Source organism: Nannospalax galili, unplaced genomic scaffold (genome assembly GCF_000622305.1).
Source record: "Nannospalax galili isolate Female #2095 unplaced genomic scaffold, S.galili_v1.0 scaffold105, whole genome shotgun sequence".
NCBI lineage: Eukaryota > Metazoa > Chordata > Mammalia > Rodentia > Spalacidae > Nannospalax > Nannospalax galili.
In genome coordinates, this window is record NW_008354502.1 from 2,617,912 (window position 1) to 2,632,067 (window position 14,156).

Genomic DNA, 14,156 nt, shown 5'->3' on the forward strand with positions numbered 1-14,156 from the left:
AACCAACTAAGAATCTCACACATAAATGAGACTAAATCTCCTCTTCCCAGTAGTCATCAGTTGCCAGTAGTTCTTCAGATAGGATTCTGTTTCTTACCCCCTTCTTCATGTCTATTTTGGGATTTTTTGTCTGTCTTGGGCTTTCATGGGCCTTGTCCATGCTATTAGAATTGCTTTGAATTTAAATGATTAATTGACCAGCTGTAGGAAAACATATTTATTTTCTTGTTCACCTTCTCTTACAATATTTCTACATCCCCACTGCCATGCCCCCTGCCTCTTCTGCAATGATCCCTGAGCTTTGGGAGGCAGGCATTCAATATAGGAGTCTATTCACGAATATGACTTCTTCAGTCTCTTGTTCTCAGAAAGTTGGCCAGTTGTTCTCTGTGTTAATCACCATTTGCTGTAGAAATCTACTCTGATGAGAGTTGAGAGGTGAATTAATGTTTAGGCATAAAAGTAAGTCATTTGACTTCAGTTTAATACTAAATCTCTTCAGCAAAGCAGTTGCAATTGACCTTCTTCCATGACCTGCAAGCTGTCTAGACTCAGGTTCCTTGGTCTGATATCAATGTCAGGCACAGGCTCTGAAGTAGGCCTTAAATCCAAGTAGGAAGTAGTTGGCTACTCCTAATTTACTCATAGGCTTATCTTTCACTCCAGTTGTTGTAGCTTATAGGATTCATAGTTTGGTAAGGTACATGCTAAATTTTCTGTTCAGGTACCATGCATTGTGCCTTACAGCATTTTGGAAAGCTAGACAATTCAGATGAGGCTTTTGACATCAGCTCCAATTTGATTTCTCCTTGTTTGTTCTACAGCTCATGTGTATATATTTTCACTAATAAAGTCTTAATGCAAAATTCTCTGAGTAGTCAAGAACAGAGGTAGTTGCCAGTATGGTTTGTGGGGGATATGGGATGCCTGGCCTACAGCTTCAAAAGAGACAGTCCATTACTGACATTAGACTTTTACTTTGCAAGCCTATGGTGTCTAGTAGGGGCAGTGTCTGCCTCCCTTTCAATCTAGAGTGGTAGGTTTCCATATGGCCTTTTCTAGAGGCTTTTTGTGTTACTTATCCCTCCACATACTCCCTCCTCTGCCCTACCATCTCGTTCCCCAAATCCCTTTAACTGTTGCTACTCTATTATTCTCATTTCCCCTTTTATATCATTTCATCATACTACCCTCCCAGGAAACTTCCCCCCACACCCATGGCCTATTATTAGTCTTAATCATCATTTCAACTGTCCCAATAAAATTCTGTGTCTTGATATATGTATATTTTACATCAATATCCAATTGTCTATTATCTAATGAGTAGTCTTTATCCATGTACACAAAATACTTCATCTCTCCATATATAAGGAAGTTCCTCGCTTTTTGCCCTTACAAGAAGAGAAATTATAATCTTACAGTAGATTTGATCAGCACGAAAGTAATTAAGAGGATGCAAGGCTTAGTAATCTAATTGGTGTGATATATTGCCTCTGTCCCCATTTACAGGGCAGGTCTTCAATTACCCATAAATCAGAGAAGCGAGAAGTCCTAAACATAGAAAAGCATACTAATAAAGTTCAGTTGAAACTTGCTTATTAAGGTATATTATTTGATTTTCTTTCTCCATTTCAAATTGTTTTCAAAACAAGGCTGAGTTCAACTTGTTAGCACCACACATTTTTAAGGCGTTTTGTTTAGCTTCTCTTCTTTTTCTAACTCATAGACATCATCTCTTGATCCGAATACCTACCTGACTTTATTGTAATCACTGCTTTTAATTTCTTTCTCTTCTAGGGAATTATCTTTAAAATGGATTACATAATTTGTGTCCTTGTCCTAATGCATAAGACAGAATACTTGTCAAGTCCCTATGTAAACTTAAATTCCTTCTTTCCATTTTGTCTTGCTAATATGACTGTAGGTTCCTCGGTGCTATTCTTTATAATATGTATTTGATATAAGATATCTCATTTGTTCTGCTTATCAAACCAAGAAACTGGTTCCTAACTTTCTACCAACTGCCACCAAAATCCAATGAAGACAAGATTAGGGCTCAGATTTGACACTAAAAACAGAATATGAACAGGGCTTCCAGTCCCTCCCTCAAAACAGAAATGTAAAGGCACGCGGTATGGAAAATCTTGGAAGTAAATGATATCTTACAATATTTTGAAAAGTATTTTGACCTATCATCATCAAAATTGGTGGTTATTTAAATTTATTTTGAAGGCATTTTGAAACTTCATGTGAAGAAGGAATTATTCAAATTTTTGATGAATGCAGGCAAATTCATCAGAAGTTAAAATATCTGTACCCTGTTTTAAAATTTTAAATTTCCCTTTTTATTGAATTTTTGCAAATTTAATACAATGTATTTTAATCTCTCATATATTCCTATAGAGTCAAATTGTGTCCCCAAATGCCCTTTAGTGTTGGATCACCACTAGCTACCGGACTGGTTAACTATCAAGAGTCACATTTTTAAAACAGGCCGACTCTCCTCTTCCCAGTGCTCATTGCCAGGGGTCGATATTTCCTCAGGAAGGATCAGGGTTTCTTACCCACTTTCCTATGTCTATAGTGGGATTTTGTCTGGCTTTACCTTATGAGGGTCTTAGGCATACTGTCACCATTGCTGTGAGTTCATATCAGTAATTGACTAGCTGTCTGGAAAACTGTTTCCTTGTGGTCATCCACCTCCTCTGGCTCGAGTAATCTTTCTGCTGCTTTTTCCCCAATGACCTCTGAGCCTATAGAGTTAGAAATTTTATATAGGTGTCCAATTCAGGGAAAACCAGTGTGCAGCCTCGTTCTCTCCAAGTTGGCCAGTATTGGAAACTTCTTAATGGATTTAAAAAATAATTATATTCCTGAATTACTTTATAATTCACATTAAAGAATTTGAATGAAAGCAACACACAAGTGATATGATGTCATTTTTGTTTCAAAAATTAAGGGACAATAGTTACTATGCTTTACTAAATAATTCAATATATATTCTCATTTGTGAGATCTAATAAAAAACATACAATGTAACTCTTCACAAATAATACCATGAATTCATTGATCTTAAATTCTATAAAATTAAATACATGGGATATTGTTAAAATACTGTATCATGAAATTTAAGTCCATCAAAAATGCTTTCAACACATTATTTTTCATGAATCAAAAATGACTCTGAGGCACATGTATAACTTTGGATCAACCTGCACAGCTGAGCAAACATCTTACTGGATGAATTTAATTGAGTCTAAATCTGCATTAGAGATGAACAGACTGGTAAATGTAGTCCTTGAAGAAATGTGATTGAAGGGCTTTTCCTCTCTTCCTGTCTCCTTCACAGAGCCTTTTCCACAGAGGGTTTCCTGAGCAAAATGCCTCCTGGCTTATGGGTCAATCTAACTCTGCCCTATGTTTATCCTAAGGCTAAACCTCTTAGCCTGATGGGAGATTCTTAAAAGTGGAATGCAAATACAGAAAGTTATGCATGATTCATATTTATGGGACAAATGAGAGGCAGAAGGATAGCTTTTAATAAACATTTTACTTGAGAAAAATTCTACATTTACAAATAGAGAATCATTGTAAACACATAGAGAGTACCTATATACTCCATAACCAGTTTCACTAATATTAAATACTTAGAATTAGTACTTTTTATAAAGAATCATTCTTCTTTAAAAACAATATTTTATTATTATGTATTTACATGTATGAATGCATTGCCTGCATAGGTCTATGTGCACTCATGTTGTGCCCTTGTAGGTCAGAAGAGGGTATTGGATCCCCTCGAACTGCAGTTATGGACAGTTGTTAGTTGCCATGTGGGTGCTGGGAATCGAACCTGGGTCCTCTGTAAGAGCAGCCAGTGCTCTTAACTGCTGAGCCATCTCTCCAGCTCCTAATGAATCAATTAATAAAATATTTACACTATTATTAACTAAAATGTAGCCTTTTACATATAATTTTCTGTTTTCCTTAATGACACATTCATTCCCTGAATAATTAGATTAGAAGTCACTAAATTAACATTAATAGTTAATTAGCTTAGGGTAATATGCTTTTGGAAGAAGACCATAGGGATAAGTTGATACTCTCTTGACTTTTGACCAAGGAGGTTACTGTCAGTATGATTTTTACTGCTCCTATGCCCACCTTACCTAAAACAATGTTTCTCACATCCCTCCACTGTAAAATGCTATTTTACATTTTTTCTCTCCAGACGTCAGCTTTTAGGATTAATTCAGTATGCAAGACTAATCTTAAAGATGAAACTTTAGGCTACTTTGCTGAAGAATTACTTTGTGAGAGTTAGTTTTATCTGTATTTTTGATTAACTTAATCAATGATTTATGCCAGTGTGGAATCAGGTATATTCCATACCTTGCCCCTGGTACTTCACATGTTAGTAACTTCAGTTGTTCCCTCTTTGACCACTGGATACTCCAGTTTGATCCTGTATTCTGTGACATATTAGAGGGATTCATTTGGGATTTTTAATGATATTTTCACTCAAGCATGTGCTCCACAAACTTTTGTCTTTCATATTTACTGTCTAATTCTTGAATCCACCATTTCTCAAAGGTACCATGGTTTCTTTACTGGTGAAAAATTTGAAATGAAGATTTAGATTCCGTGTCCTTAGTACTGTAGTTTTGTTGTGTCTAGACAAAAGGATTCATATATATATGGGCAAGAGGATTCATCCATCTCTTTTTATAGCCACCTGTCTATTTTGCTTTCTATTGCTGTGATGAAACACTCTAACCAAAAATAATTTGAGAAAAAAATTAAAAATAACTTGAGGATGAAAGCGTTTATGGCACCTTACACTTCCAAGTGACAGTCTATCTAGGAGAGAAGTCAGGCAAGAACTCAAGGTAGGAATCTGGAAGCAGGAACTGAAGTAGAAATGTTCCTTTTCGGCTCCCTCCTCTGACCTATGCTCAGCCTGCTTGCTCTCTTCTTTCTTTTTTCTTTCCTTTTTTTAACAACATAGGACCACCTGCCCACAGTGGGCTGGAAACTCCCACATTACACAACAGTTAGGAAGGTGCCTCACAGACATGCCCATGGGACAATTCAACAGAGACAAGTCCCAAGTAGAATTCTCTCTTCCCAGGTGTGTCAGTTGACAACCAAATCCATCCACGATACCACCTGTACATAGAGGTTAAAGCACGTAGCAATTTATACCGATGTTGCCAATTCTAATCAATTTACCATAGGATGCATTACTGTCTTTTTTGAACAATAGAATGTTTAGCCAGATATTTAGTTATGTCTTTTGTTAAATCCAATACCTTCAGACAGGTGGCTTCCAGGTCAGTTCCAGCTCCATTTCTTCAAGTCCTGTGTCTGAAGTCTGTCCTATCTTGAGCAATAGGGACTTACATTCAAGTTCTTGGAGTCAATAAAGGGCTGTGGCAATAGCTTTGTAATTTTGGGAGTCTCTTGGACTATCTGACCAACAGGAGAGTTTTCTCCTGTCTGGTACTTTTTCTTCTTTTGAGCTACTATATTTTCCTCTGCTTCTCTCTCTCTTTCTTTTTTTATAATTTTTCATTGAATTTTTGTAATCATCTTTTTACCTCTGTACCCACCAGCACCCTCACATAACACGCCCCCACTGAAACCCATATATTCTGTCAGCCATGCTAAGAACCACTTTGTCAAGTCAGAGTCCTTAGATGTTCTCCAGTGCAATTCCATCCACTGAGGTCTAGTCACCCTATCTAGAGTCCCTTGTTTTAGGAACATCAGCTCTTCCTCACATAGCAGCAATCACGTGCCAATATTTCCACACAAATTCTTTAACTTATTTTTATCAAGGGAAATTTTTCTTTCTCTCATTACAACTGACAGTTTTGCAGGTATAGTAATCTGGACTGGCATTGTGTTCTTTCATGACTTATAGGACATCTATCCAAGCCTTTCTGGCTTTCATAGTTGCCATTGAAAGTCAGCTGTTATTTTGATGGGCCTGTCTTTATGTATGATTTGCTCTTTCTCTTTTTCAGTTTTCAATAATTTTTCTTTTTTCAGTGCTTTTACTTTTTGACTATTATAGGATGTGGAAAATTTCTTTTCTTGTTCTGTTTGGTGTTTTGGATGCCCCTTGCACCTTAATCGATATCTCTTTCCTTAGATTTGGGATGTTTTCTTCTATGATTTTTTATTAAATATATCACGTGCCTTTGACCTGGGATTTTTTGCCTTCTTGCATACCTTTGAATTTCAGGTTTTGTGTTTTTATAGTGTCCCAAAGGCTCTACATTTTATTTTCCTGGATTATTTTATATTTGATATTTTGTTTGACTAAATGATCTATTTTCTAAAATTTGTTTTTGAGATCTAATATTGTTTTCCACTTGATCTAATCTGTTGAAATTTTGTCTGACACGCTAACGTTTCATTTCTAGTTCTCCTTCAGTTTCTTCAGAGTTTATCCTTTCACTAAATTTTAATTTTATGTTTTAAATGGTTTTAGTTATTTCATTCAACTGTTTGCATTTTCTCATTCTCATTCAGTCTTTTATCCATATTCTCTATGATATATATATTTGCTATTTTGAAGTCATTCTCTTGTACATAGTATAGTTCAGCTTTCTCTGGAAACATTACAATGTAGTGCTGTTTTATGATATTTTGACTTGGTTATTCACATTGTGTTTTTGCAATGAGAAAGAGGCATATGGAGTTGTGTCATGGGTGATATTTCTTAGTATGGATAGCTGATCTCATTTTTGTGGATTGAATGTTCTTATCTTTCTGTGCTATTACCTCAACTTACCAGGTGTGCAGCTGAGTAATGCCTGGTGTTCAGTTTGGGGCCCACTTTGTGTTTATGTGTGAATGGGTTGTATGGAATGGTCTTAGTTCACCTAGGGATAGGTACAACTCCTGAGACTGTGGTCCTGGAGCTGTTGTAAGAACTGAGTGGCATCTAGGTGAGCCATTTCACAGATAAGTCAGTGTTGACTTTTTAGTGAAGGGACAGGAATAACTCCAGTTCACTGGTAACCAAGAAATCTCACTATCATTAACTCTTGACTGTGTCTGTCTGGTGCTGTAGTGTCTGCACAACCCCAGCTATGCCTGGGAGAGTGTGAATGGCAGCAAGGGCAGGCAAGGTTCCCTAAAACTGACCAGGCTCGGAAAGTGCAAAAGCTGTGCAAACCCATGTATGAATGAGAAAATGTGATATTAGAAGGAGAACACTGGAGCCGTGCTCTCACAGTTCTAAGGGAACTCACAGTTCGGAGTGCACGAAACTGCAAGACTCCAGCAGGCCTGGGAAATAGGAGAAGAGGTAGGGAATGAAATTCACAAATGTGATGGAACTCTTAAGTCTGGGGATGCATGGAGCTGTGTAACCCTAGGATGTCCGGAAGATTTTATGGGGAATACAAAGTGCTAGGCTCACATCTATTTTTCATAGTTACATATGGAATGCCATTCTTGAATTGAATTTGAATAAATTTGTCACCAAATACTGACACCAATATTTTTCCCTGTATTTCCTTGACTTTTATTTGTAGATGGTATGATTCTATACATAAAAGGATCTAAAGGCTCCACCAAATATCTCCTAGAATTGATAAGTACATTGAACAACTTAGCAGGATATAAAATTTACACCCCCAAACCAATAGCCTCCCTATGGACTCACAACAAACATGCCGAGAAAGAAACCAAGGAAATGACTCCACCATGATAACCTCAAAAGGCATAAAACAGTTTGGAATAAATCTAAGCGAGGAAGTGAAGGACTTTTATAATAAAAATTTGAGATATTGAGAACAGAAATTTAAAAAGGTACCAAGAGATTGAAAGAGCACCCACACTCACTGATCAATAGGATTAATGTTCTGAAAATAGCCATCCTACTAAAAACAATCCCCAAATTCAATGCAATACGCATTAAAATCCCAAAACAATTCTTCACCGAAAATTTTTTAAAAAATGCTTCAAATTTCACATGGAAACAGTCACACACAGAAAGGATAATGAGTATAGTCCTGATCAATGGAAGAACTCCTGGAGGCATTACCATTCCTGACCTCAAGTTATGCTGCAGAGGTTTAAGTAATAGAAACAACATGGCACCAACTTAAAAAAAAAGTCTTTCCATTAGTGGTCTAGAATTGAGGATCCACATTTAAATTCATACATTTACAGATACCTGATTTTTGACAAAGGACCCACAAATACACACTGGAGAAAAGACAGCATGTTCAAAAACAGTGCTGGTCAAATTGGATAGCTTCATGTAGAAGAATGAGACTAGTTCCCTACCTCTCACCCCAGAAAAACCTCAATTCCAAGTGGATCAAGAACTTCAACAAAAGAATAGATACCCTAAATCTGATAGAGGAGAATGAAAGGGATACACTGGAATTTAATAGGTACAGGAAAAGCCTTTCTGAACAGGATTCTGCTAGCTCAAGCATTAAGTCTAACGACTGACAAATGGACCTCATAAAATTAAAATGTTTTTGTACAGCAAAGGTAAAAATCATTCAAGTGAAGAAGCAACTTACAGAATGGTAAAAATCTTTACCAGCTATACCTCTGACAGGATTAGTATTTGGAATACACAAATAACTAAAGTAATTGGGGCAAGGAAGTAAACCGAGAGTACTCAATGAAGAAGCACAGATGGCTAAGAATTTTTTTAATAGCCAGCATTGTTATCCATCAGGCAGATGAAATTAAAATTATTATGAGGCATATAAGCTAGTACTGATTTTAAAGCATCATCCCTTCAGGTTAGTTTTCATAGTACTAGAAGGTGGTGTGCATGTTTCTGACAGAGAAAGTTAAACATGAACCTCTCCAGGTTGAACCCTTGAGCTATGATACCAACTGGCTGGGCAAAATATGCCCAGGGATAAAGTAGTGGTACACATGTTATGGAAGTAACCATACACGATTTGCCTGTATATGAAGCCACTTCAGAAGATTGATCCCATGCCTGATACTGTTATTGGAATCAAAAACCTATGGCTAGACCTGTCAGAGGCTATAGAGGAAGATTTACTACTATTATTCTGCTAAATAAACATAATATTAACTTGATTCATAATGACTTATTGCTATGACCATAGATTAGTGTGTCTTTCAATTCTCATCAGAGAAGGTTCTCATGGCAGCAGATGATGATTAACACAGAGATTCACAACTTTCCTTGAGGTCAGCATAGAGATAAAAAGAGGCTACAGAGGGGGAGATGGGAGAGGAGAAAGCTGAGAAGCGGCAGCAAGCTACAGACCGTGGAGGATCTGAAGAAGAAGCAGAAAAACCTGTGAAAACTAAGATTGTTTCTTCCAGTAATGGAGGAGAAAGTTCCAGTAGCAGTGCTGAAAAGAGATCAGCTGAAGAAGAAGCTGCAGACCTCCCAACAAAGCCAACAAATATCTCCAAGTTTGGATTTGCTATAGGTAGTCAAAGCATCAGCCATATCCATCACACTTGGATCAAGTAAGCCTAGGGAAACTGTTCCAGCTCTTGCTCCAAAAACCCTTTCCGTAGCAGCAGCTTTCAATGAAGATGAAGACAGTGAACCAGAAGAAATGCCTCCAGAAGCAAAATGAAGATGAAGAATATTGGAAGGGATATACCAACATCAGCTGGACTAAACTCCTTTAATAAAGGAAAGCATGGGTTTTACAATAATCAGAAGCTGTGGGAATGAAATATAAAATCTCATCTTGGAAATGTCCATGACCAAGACAATTAAATGATGTGTTTTGAGATTGGAATGTGGGTGGGTGTACAGTTAAAAGGAACAGTCTCCTTTTTTAAAGAATGGTATAAGACTATCTTTGGAGCCGCTTTTTTTCTTAATTTCTTTTTTTCTTTTTTTTTAAGATTGAGTGGTACACTAATAAATGAGAGTTTGAAATAAGAGGTAATTTATATTTTATATACAGATTTCAAGACATTTGATAATTTTATAGTTTCACGTGATTAGTTTCCAAAGGTTACAGATAATAAAGAAATCAGAAATGGTACGTTTCTACCATTGCATATTTTTTTAGACACAACTATTAGCACATTGAGAGGGAAACCAAAAGTTACTGTCTCTCTGTGAGCAGCTACTCCTAACCTCACTCCCTCATTACCTAAGCTATATGGCTCCCAGGACCAGCATTATGGAGAGGGGAGTATGTATTGAGAGTAAATCCTTACTGGAAGATTGACTGAAAGTAAATTTAGATAAAATTGAACCTTTTTTTCCCTGTGGGCATTTTGTTTTTCTTTTGGGTCATTATACACTACATATGGCATTGTTGTCAGTGGTTACAGATGCTTAGCTCTTTAAAAAAATTTTATGTGAAGCATTGAAATAGCTCACTTCACTTTAATGGAGCTTGTCTGCCCTTCAGTCTTCTTCAAAGAACACCATTTGCCACCAAAGTAAATCAGTATTTTTAATGTGCTTCTCTTGGTTTTTTTTCCTAGTTCTTGTAAGGATTTCCACCAGAACTTGAAGCAAACCATAAGGAAGCTGTTTCTTTGAAAGTACAAACCACCACCAAAAATCTAAATGTACATACTGCTTTAAGTATTTGACTGGTTTTTATTTTTTTCAAAGGTTTACCAAGAAAAAAAAAGGCATAACATTATATGAAGGAAAAAAAAATGTGATGCACTTTCTGTGACTTTGTAAAAGCATTTAATTTATTAACTTGTTAGATCAAAATTTGAATTGAATTCACTGCAAGATTTCTTATTTGTACAACTCTACAGCTTATTTTAAATATATATGTACTGACCAGTGGTTTCAAAAGCACATTTTAATTATTGAAATAGAAGGAAAGAAAATGCACCTTCAAACATTTTCATTTTGAGATCTCACCACACTATTCGATTTGTATATTGTAGGGTGTTTGCATTTTTGTATTGTATATGGACAATTTTTATGTGACAGTTAAGCACATCTTTAAAAATATAATCACAGACAAAAGAAATGATATGATTTCCTTGAAAATTACAATGTTAAAGTTGGACGCAGCTTCAAAGAATTTTATTGGTGGTAATTACTCACTGGGCTTTTTTAATATCATAACTTCTGAGAAGCAGCCTGTAGATATTCCTAACACTTTGTTCACTTATATTTAACTTTAGTTACTGAGCCCCAAGTAAAACAATGGAAATGTACATAGCACTATTAGTTCCTACATGATTTAATTATATCAAGATACATAAATTTAACTTTTATGTAGGCAAACTGTCCATTTTACTGTTTGTTAAAATAGCACATCTCTCCTACATAGTCTTTACTTGACCCAAATGAAATATTAACCTAAGGTCAAGGTGAGGAGAGAGAAATGACTGAGATGAATGACTTTACTAAAATACCAATAAATTTGTCAAACTCAGAAAAAAAAGAAGAGGCTACAGAATGTTCAGGCCTACATGGGACACCTATATCACACCCTCTCTCATCAAGGCTCAGGGACCATTGTGGAAGAGGGGCAGGAAAGATTGTAAGATCCAGAGATTGTAGAGGAATACAAGGAAATTGGGTTGTCTGGACAACCACAGGGTAGTTACACATACGAACCCATGGCACTTATAACAACATGCCTAAGATTCTGTGCAAAGTGAAGCCAGTCTAAGCCCCAACATAGATGGGGGAGGTAGGGCAAAAAGGCCTAGCCCTGGATGATGATCTATTGTCAACCGATAGCTGCTAGAAGATGGAGTGTCAGTTTTCCTTACTGGTGTATCACCTGGTTGGATGACAAAACTCCAAGAAGTAGACCCACATCCAAGAGCAATTTGGAATCACAAATTAGACTTGACTAGGCTTAAAAAAAGACAAGACAGAATTAATGAAATCCGGTGGGGGTCTATGGGGGAATACAGATAGGGGAGGAGGTCTAAATATGAATAAAATGCATGAAATGAACAACAAATCAATGAAATATATATATCAAGGGGCTGGAGAGATGACTCAGTTGTTAAGAACACTGGCTATTCTTGCAGAAGAGCCAGGTTTGATTCCAAGCACCCACATGGCAGCTAATAACCATCCATAACTCCAGTTCCAGGGCATCTGAAGACCTCTTCAGAACCATGTGGACATTGCACAACACAGGTGCACTTACATACATATGTGCAGGCATTGCTAGCTGTCATGTGGGTGCTGAAATTAAACCCAGGTCCTCTGCAAGAGCAAAGATAATGACATAGATAGGGTTTTCTCTAGGATCTATGACTCTCCAGTCATGAATATTTGGCTTTGCTTATGTTGCCACCCATGAGTTCACTCCCACTGTGAGGACTTTACATCCAATTAGAGAGCTGTGGATTACCTACACACAACAGTGCCACTACTGTACCAACAGAGGTAGTTTGCTACGCCAGGAGTTACGGTTATTAGGCTTTAGGCTTCACCCCCACCCCCACCCCATTGGTTGGTTTTTTCCCTTAGCAGTTTGCATAATGTCCTCCAGAACTATGAGAGCTAGAGATGTATCTGCTGAGTCTTACATAAAATTATTAATTTCTGCCTTTTAAATGATTAACCTATTTCATCTAAGTTATTAAAGTTTTGAACATGAAATCTTTGGACAACCATGGGAGCAGTAATTGCTGCTACTTTTTTCATTGTTCATCTGTTATTATTGCCCTTATATTTTAGGTTGGATGGAAAAATTTGATATTTTCTTTTGCCTTAGATTATTCTTTCCTTAATGCATCTCACCTATTCATGTAGACCTTAATTTCTGACATACTTTTCCTCTGCCAGGAAGAAAGTTGCTTAACTTTTCAAAAAACGTGCATATGTTATCAGTTAATTCCCTTGGTTTATCCTAGTTTGAAGCATAATTTTATGGAGAGTAGGTAGGTTGGTTGAGGTTTTCTAATAATGCTTTCAATATTTCACACATTATCTTTTGGCTTGTCTAGCGTCTACATAAAAAAAAGCTTTTTTCCCCTTTCTCCACTGTTTTACAGTGTTTAAGGTAGAGATCCTTCTATCCAAAGGCCTTGGCAATTCCTGGAGCACCCAGTCAAGTAGCATAGAACTAGAAGCTTCAAGTGGACCAAGTAACTTCAGAGTTATTCATTTCTTCTTGGGCAGAAAGCGCCCTAACCAACTCTTAAGGCATTTAAATATTTAGTATTCCATTATTAAAGTATCAATGAAGAAAAGAGCTTAGCAGTTAAAGAAAACCCAGCAACTTCTATATCTAATTATATTTTTGTTTCTAATTTTCTTAGAACAAACTCAAAACCAAGAGGCTTCTCCATAACAGTTGACATTACTTTGGCATGGGAGTTAACATAAGATCAAGTCATGAATGGAAAAGCATGGTGTGTGCAGAAGATTTTGTTGATAATGGAGGTCATGTGCAGAGAATGATACATTCTGTACTTTGAGTTCCACTATTAATAAGTAGAGAAAACTTAGCACACAGAAGTCTTGTCAAGGCCTTGGACACAATTGAAGCAGTTGACTTTCTTCATTGAAGCCTCCCAAAGTGAACTAGAGATGGCAAAAACAAAACAAATAATGTAAGCCAGCCATACCTTGAAACCTTAAGCCCTTAAAGGGACCCACATTAAATTTTAGAATAAAGCTGGACAGGTAGTTTAATTTTGTTGTTATTGCCGTGCTCCCTAAATAACAGGCAGTGTTCTTATCTGGGAAATTACATTAGGTTTAAACCTTAGGGAAAAAAAAAAGATTGCTTTTTGTTTTTTACTTTTTAGAAATATGTGTCGGTGATAAGATTATCTTGATGGAAAATCATATTAACTGCTGAATAAGTATCAGAAATGATAAATGTTTAAAGCGAGTGTTTGAATGGGAGAAATGAACAAATACAGATTTCTTCAGTACCAAAATGTTAGGAAATGATGTGAATAGTCTCACTACAGCAGTGAGAAAGTACAAAAGGAAGGAATAGAAAAGAAAAGCAGAGAAAGAAGAGAGGAATGAAGAAGGGGGAGAGTGCGGAAGGGAGGAAATGGGGAGGAGGGAACAAGGAAAAAATTAGAATTGCTGAGAAGTTAGGCTTTTTATTGATTTTTTTGGGATTGTAGTACAATATAATGAGATGATATTTAGATCCCCTCCCTTATCCTCATGTCCCTTCATTCCGTCTGCCCAATTCAATGTAATCTATTAT

General features: G+C 36.6%; 1 pseudogene; it reads left to right on the forward strand.

The window, feature by feature from the left end:
- The first annotated feature begins 3,177 nt into the window (after positions 1–3,177).
- LOC103748939 lies at positions 3,178–9,827 on the forward strand (annotated as a pseudogene).
- The last annotated feature ends 4,329 nt before the right edge of the window (positions 9,828–14,156 follow it).